Genomic DNA, 8,218 nt, shown 5'->3' with positions numbered 1-8,218 from the left:
TAAATTGTGAAACATTTTTTCTGACCATTGATGAAATTTCATATGTTTTAGAAAGTTTGGAAACTACAGTAAAGAAGTAAAAAAGGCACTCATAATTTACTTAAATATAGCCCTGACAAACTGATTAATTTTTTTTCTATTGTAGGCTGTATTTACTTAGTTTAAAATATAATAGTATAATAATTAAAAGTAGTCACATACTCCACCCACAAGACACCACTCTCCAGAGGAAAGAACTTTCAACATTTTAGCTGTATCTCTGGAATTTACACTAATATTTCTAAATTAAAATACATATTCTGCTCTTTCTTGAGTTTTGAATTTTTGATATTATCTATTGATTTTTCTTTTATGGTAGATGAGGATTTGTGTTCAGAGACCACTAGCTTTCAATTAAACTCACAAGTACTTACAGCATGCCTATTCTGACCATCCGATTAAGATATTTTGGTTATCAAACAGGGAAATGAAATAGTCTTAAGTATTTATATCATTGTGGATATGTAAATATTGTTATAGCTGAACAAAATATCAAAATACCATATTATAATTACATTTGCTTTCTTTTGAAACTTTTCTTAAATGTAAAATTAAAAATTACCTCTTTTGGTTTGTTTTCTTCTCTATGTACCCATTACTGACCCTCCACCAGTTCTCTGACATGGTATCACATCCTCTTACTTGCCTAGAAGCAATGATATGCTACTAGCAATGAGCATACCCAGCATACTCAGGTCCTGTGTTCTAAATACCATTTTCTAATAGAAAGAATCAGTGTTCCTTAGAGAAGTAACTGACTCTAGGGCTGGGGCAGTGCAAATGGGAGATTAGCCTGGAGCATGTTTTAGTACTAAAAGTAGTGAAGTACTCTAAGTCAGAAGGGTAGGGTCATATCAAAGGGCACAAGAGATAACCCAAAACCCGGAGCAGTTTAAGCAGTATTGGATTATAACATGAAGTAAAAAATAAATGCAAATGAGTTTATATGCTGATATGAATAAATAAATAAGTAAATAGATGGGGGAGAAGAGACACAACTTATTTATAGAAAAATTCAAACAATATATATATAGATACCCTTGCCCCCTCTTCAAGAGATAAACTTTAACCCCAGTCTAATCATAAGAAAAATATCTGAGAAACTCAGATACCTGGCCAGCACTCCTCAAGACAGTCACATGAAATACAGGGGAAGATTGAAGAACTGTCAAAGATAAGAGGAGACTGGGAGACATAACAACTCAATGCAGTATGGTAGCATGAATTGGATGCTAGAAGAAGAAAAGGATATTAATGGAAAACCTGGTAAAATCTAATAAAAGTCTGGACTTCATTTATATGTAAAGCACTAATGTCAGTTTCTTAGTTTTGGCAAATATACCATGGTAATTCAAGATGTTAACCATGGAGAAACTAAGTGAAAAATATATAGGAAATATATGGACTATCTTTGGAATCTCTTCTGTAAATCTAAATTTATTTCTAAATATAAAGTTCATTTAAAGAAAAGAATGCTTCTCACTAAGGCCAAACGTATTAGGTAATCTGTCAGAGGCTTTTTTCTTTCATATGAGACATTTTTCTGGTGCCCTTCATGTTCCTGGTCCCGTGGAGACTGCTTGCCCTCTTGGCCTGCTGTTCAATTATCAACATGGCATTTCCCTCCTTCCATCATCCTGGGAATTCTCTTTACCTCACTGAAACAGAACCATTATTTCCTGCCTCCTATGTCCTTTTTCTGTATGTCTCCAGCCACCATTTTTGGAGTAGCTGTCCTAGGTATAGTACAAGAGAGTTACATTTTTGGGCATTTGTCAAAAAATATCTTTATTCTACCTTACCACTTAACTAATAATTTTGGAAAATATTTTAGGATGGAAAACTTCTGAAAAAAAATCAACACCCACCTTATTCCTATATTTTTGCTTATCACTTTATTTATCCCCCATCCCTCTTTATCGTCGTCATCATTATCACCGGAAGCATTTAAGATATCTTTATCTCCAGAGCTCAGAAACTTCATGTTTATGTGCCATGGTGGGTGTCACTTTTCATTAGTTATGGTGATAACTATTGTATGTTTTGTAGTTTAGAGAAATGTTATCTTAGTTTTTTGAACAAATTCCTCCTTTCCATTTTCTTTGTACCTTTTTTTCTGGAACTTTTGTTGGGCAGCAATTGGGCTTCCTATATTAATTGTCTAACTTGAACTGAAGGCGTCATTGTCATATTTATATATTCAAAAGTTCTTTCTTTTTCTTTTTCTCTGTTCTTTAAAAAAACAGCATCCTGTTCTTTTTTTCACAGAGCAGTATCTTCAAGAATATTAATCATATATACCTTTTGAAGTTGACTTCTATACCCTGTATTGTACCTATTTCTTTGCATTTGTTTGTTTTTATGTTTTGTTGTTATTGTTGTTGTTTATTTCTAACATTTATGTTGAAGGTTTTCCTCAAGTGTTGGGTGATCTTTGACCATCTGTTTATATTAAAGATTGAAACACTAAAAACCAGAGAATCTGGTATTTGGGCAGAATTTGTTGGCTGTTGGACTTCACTGTTGGATGATCAGGCAGAATCACCAGTTTGTTGGGGATGTCCAAATTTCACTATTTGTATATCTTTTCTCTGGGCTGATTGTTTCCCCAAGGAACATTCTCCAGTTACAGGCTGGGGCAGTATAACCAGTATGACCAGGCTCCCGGAGTCCTGGACAATGTAGTAGAAATCATAAATTTATATATGTAAGTAGTCTCTTTTCAGTATTAAATTGTTGTCTTATTCTCAGCTGTTACTAATGTCTCCATCCTTGTGTCCAGAGTCTAATTCTTTTAAGACCTCCAAATATACCAAAGTTGAGAGAAGTCTTGTGAATGGTTCGGGTTGGAAAGGAAATTAGGAGATCTAACTGTTCCTTTAAACTGATTTTTAAATACTCCTAATTTTAGTCTCACCATGATGTCCACATTCTGAAATATCTGGTGCTAGCAATCTCTACCTCTTCCTGGGATTCTGCTACATAAATGGCTGCTTTGTGTTGGCGTCCTTTCCTACATGGGTTTCAAGTTTCTCTTTTTTAGGTTTTCAGTTTCTCCTATTTTAAATAACTATTTACTGCTCATCCATTTGCTTTTCATGCTTCAAAAACTTGTTGACATCTTTTGGCTATTATACACTTTCTGTTCCTCCTTAGTCCTGGGGTTATTCCCTTCTTTTTCTTCCTCCTCCTCCTCCTCCTCCTCCTCTTCTTCTTCTTCTTCTTCTTTTTCTGTAATTTTAGTGGGCTTACAGGAGAGAGCAGAGAGTGATGCATGCACTTAATCTACAATATTTACCACGCATCCTCCTTCAGTTTTTATCTAGAAACCTTCACAAGTTTAGTTTCAATAGAACACGTGGTAATGACAAAGTGTTGACAAATGCAATGAACTCAGGGCTTATTCTTACTTTTTTGACTGTCTGAATCATGAAGGGGGGGGCAACCAGTATCAAGCTATTTTATTTATATAAATAAATATTTTACCGAAAAATGCCAAAGCTTAGTTTGTCTCCAATTTGAAAGGCAGAGTATTTACATAAAATAACTTGGTCTTTTGGAAGAGGCTTGCCTGTACTGAAAATGAATTTGATTAGGGCTAAATGTGTGATTTGTACTGACATTCCTGAGATGTTCAGATTCTTGAATGTGAAATATAAAATGAGCTTCAGTAAGGGTGTGAGGCTAACACATTTCAGCCAACCAGTTTGTTTACAAAAAGTCTATGGATTAAAAATAATTTTGGATAGCTCTAATGTCGGCTGACTTAAGTTGTCGTTGTCTTGAATCTTAAACTCAGAAGCATACTGTAATAAGAAATTTCAAATTACCACTTGCGCTTCCCCAAGAAGTCTTATAAAAATGGGAATGAAAACACACATTGTTTTGGAGGCCTCTGTGGCATCAGATTATGGCCTAGTACTCAGTTAGAGATGACTGTCCATATGGAGTATACACTCACGAAGAATGGGCGCAGTCCAGAGCATGCGATGGCATTGGTAATTCTAGGCAGGCCTATCAAACTTGCATCCATCTTTTAAAGCACTGTAGGCAAGTACTATTAGATGCAAAGGACCAAAAGCACCTTCTTCATATCTTTGAAAGGAGTTTTTTTTTTTTTTTTAATTTGGCCCTTCTCTTCCTATGTTCGGTGGGAACGGGCCATGTAGGCTTCCCTGTATTTTCCAAGAGGCACAGAGGATGTGTCATCCTGAGTTTCTTCTTTTAAGGTTTACCACACTTCATGTTTCTACTGTGATTGGAGAAAATAACATAGGAGTAAAGAAGGCTTCATTAATTTGTAATTTAAAAAAATGGTAAATGGGAGTTTACCATTGTCAAACTGGCATTTGAGTTAATATTTTCTAAGTCAACCAACTTGTTCATATATGCTCTAAGCTTGTATTATATTCCATTCTTCAAATCTGGCTTTGGAAGAATATTAGCTTATTATAATGTCTTTTAAAGATCACTGTCTTGCATCATACATCTCAATTAGAGTATTTTAATGAAATTCCAATGTATATCTTTTGGTGAAGTTAGTAGTATGTTTCTTATTTTTTTTTTTTTTTGTATATTTTGAAATTTTGATTTTTTTTTATTATGTTATGTTACTGCCATACCGTACATCATTAGTTTTTGATGTAGCGTTTGATGATTCGTTGTTTGAGTATAACACCCAGTGCTCCATGCAATATGTGCCCTCCTTAATACCCATCACCGGGCTAACCCATCCCCCCCACCCTCTCCCCTCTAAAGCCCTCAGTTTGTTTCTCAGAGTCCATAGTCTCTCATGGTTTGTCTCCCCCTCTGATTTTCCCCCCTTCATTTTTCCCTTCCTTCTCCTAATGTCCTCCATGCTATTCCTTATGTTCCACAAATAAGTGAAACCATATGAAAATTGACTTGCTCTGCTTGACTTATTTCACTTAGCGAGTAGTGTGTTTCATAAAAGAAAAGTATAGAAATATTATTTTTCTTTATCTCCAATAGACCTCAGATATTATATGTGTCAACAACAAGAATCTTCAGATGACAGTATTTAAACCTAGGAGAAGTTATAAATAATTATTATTTATAATTATAAATAATTCCTCTGTGGCCAAATGTAACTCAAATCACCATTACTAGATTTTACCTATGTAAAAAGTAGAATATACAGTTTTTTAACCTAAAGAGGTTAAATGTTAAAGAACATTTAGTTTGATCCTGAAAAGAGCATTTTCTTTCATTTCACTTTAGGACTACTAAGACTCTCATCACACAGGATCTCCAACAAACTAAAAATAGAAAGGAAAAGAATTTCAGGTAGGAAAAATATTTAAAATATATGCTACTTGGATATACATTTTTAAATGACTCTCATTAAAATTTTCTCTGAAAATTGCTGGTTTTATAGCTAAATACATGAACGATATCAGTCAGTCTTTCCTTATTAATTCTGTGTCGATACAGTGTGTTCTAGATTTGGTGGTATTCTTTATGTCAATTTGAATTTATAGTAATTTTTCATCAGTGCATTGTATTACAGCTTGGGCACTATGGTGAACTCACTGATGGATCAAACCAGAATATTTAGATGGAAAGAGTAGTCAAGGAAGTACAATCATTACTAATGTCATTCAGTTTGGGAATAAATGTCCTTTATATGGTTCAAGAGAATCTCAGGCCAAAACCTTTTTGAAAGTGCTATTGTTTATTTTTCTCTGGGGCACAAAATCAATGTGCTATTTCTCCATTTCAGACTGCTACATTAAAATGTCACGACATATGTGTTTAAAATGTAAAATCTATAAAAAAGAAAAAAATCCACTTAATGTTGATGATATTTTACTTTTACCCTTTCTTCATGGTACAAAAAGTTGTCCTTTTTCTTTTATTCATGACCAAGTTTATATGTCATTTATTTACAGATGCATATGGAAGATGCCCTCCTTTCTACTTGGGTGGGGAGGGGACAGAATAATCCTTTAGCAGGCAGTCTTGTTTGCAGGTTCTTAAAGTTGATTTTTCTTCCTCTACTTCCTGTGAGAGACTGCTTGATTTTATGCTTGATCATTTGCTTTATAGCTATTTAGATGTTTGAGGATATCTGTGTACAAAAATATAAAAGGTCTATATATTATATATATTATATAATATTACATATTTTATATAGAGACTGATTCAAATTGATATATCTAAATAGCCATACTGAAACTAATATGTAATTTCTGTTCCTTCTTCAACTGGTGCCAGTCAAACGAAATGAGGTAATATTTGCCCTTGCTCATAAATGTGCCACCTGATGGTTCATAAGCAATCTATAGCTGCAATGTCTTTCATATCATCTCTATATTTCTTTCACGTTTGGAAGACCAAGCTTTTAATTTAATTTCCTTGGATTTAGCTCATTCATTTAAGAGCACATAATGGATTATTGGGACGACATCTTTAATATCTGGGCTGGAACAGGAGTTACATCTGAAGGTAGATTTTGGTTAACAAAACTTGTGAGGGTTCAGGTCTTTTCTTAGATATCCAAAATTAGTCACAGACATTTGTTAGATTTTTGTCTAAAAATGTATGTCTGTAGGTTTAACTAAAAGGTCTTTAACTTGAAATTTTGATTTTTAGGCTAGGTGTTCTTATGACATCATCTTCTAGGGATCCATGGCTGTATTTATAAATATAATGTACAATTTGAGAGTTCAAAAATATACTTTGGTGCTAAGGTTACTTTAATAAATTTTCTGAGTCCCGGGAGGATTTTAATACAGAATGGCTTTAGGATAAGTGAACCTGGGGTTGGCCATGGTAGTGGTACCAACTCTCACAGTTTGTCCATTATATCCATCAGCTGATCAACAGTAGTTGTCTATGAAGAGGTCATCGGAACTTTCTGTTGTCCTAGCTCAGGGAGGCCAGTCCTATCTCAATGACTCAGAAGGACTTAGAATACAATGATACTGTATCACCCATTTGCTTGTTTGTTCAACACCATGGAGATAGGTATAAAATGCCCCATTTTGTTTTCAGATGAGTAAGTCCCTTATAATTGTTAAATAACTGTTCAAAGTCCCTAATATAATGAACAGTGGCTAAAGTTGAAGAGTTTTTTATGACAGGGTAGAGCAACATAATCAGTTCAAATGAAATCAGTGGCCGACTGCTAGGGTGAGGGAAAAAGGGGAAGAAATAAGTTTTAAGATGAGCTCAGCATGGAAAGCTCAACAGTGATTCCAATATAGGCTAAAAATACAGAGAAGATTAAAAAATATCTGTGGGTGAGGGTGGGTTTCTCTAAGCGCTGAAATACAAAATAGAATTGTACAGGAAATGGAAAAGAGGGGAGATTGAAAGGAATAGATATAAACTAGCCATCAAGAAATGCAGGCACACAATAAGAGAGTCAAGAAAGCAAAATGAAATAATGTAGCTAAGGGACTCAAAGGAAATAAGAAAAGTTTCTATAAATACATCCAAGAGAAAGAACAAAACAGAGAAAAAAACACTGTAAAGCAAAAATGTTAAGCATGCAAAGACTCAAGAAATGACCACAAGCCTATCACATCTTTTATACTTCTCAGTTGTTGGCAAAATCTAGATTAAAAAAAAAAAAAAAAAGAATAAAGAACAAAATAGAGTTTTTTAAAAAAAATTTATTTTGCATGTGTATGGAGATGAAAGAAGTTATTAATGGCAATAATAGCTAAAGCTATTAGTAGGGAAAAATAGCTATTGTGAAAGAAAATTTTATGATGTACTCCTGCAGGTTAAAACTAAACGTTTTTGATTGTTTTGAAAGAATTGCCTAGCTTGTTATAATCCCTGCAAGCTTTCAATAAAAACTTTTTAAGAAGAGAAAGGTGATATAATCTCATCTAAATCTAGAACTATGAGAATGAATCAGGGACTATGTCCCTGATTAATTAGAATTTTCATCCCAGAATACATGATGCACTTGCAAGCATCAGTGAAGTATGGTTTACATAACGATTATAATTTTAAGTTTTGTTTTATCCCAAAACTTGTTAGGAATTTTTAGGTTTAAGATTCTGTTTTGGGGTCAGGATGTAAAGATTTATTTTGTAAACTTTTTTGGGGGGGTGATATTAATAAGTCCAAATACTGTTGTCAAGGAATATATACCATGAAATATACTGCAATTTAAAATATAAAGAAAACATAATTTCTAGCA

This window comes from Phoca vitulina, unplaced genomic scaffold, assembly GCF_004348235.1.
Source record: "Phoca vitulina isolate PV1807 unplaced genomic scaffold, GSC_HSeal_1.0 scaffold3, whole genome shotgun sequence".
Lineage (NCBI taxonomy): Eukaryota > Metazoa > Chordata > Mammalia > Carnivora > Phocidae > Phoca > Phoca vitulina.
This window is presented reverse-complemented; position numbering follows the sequence as displayed.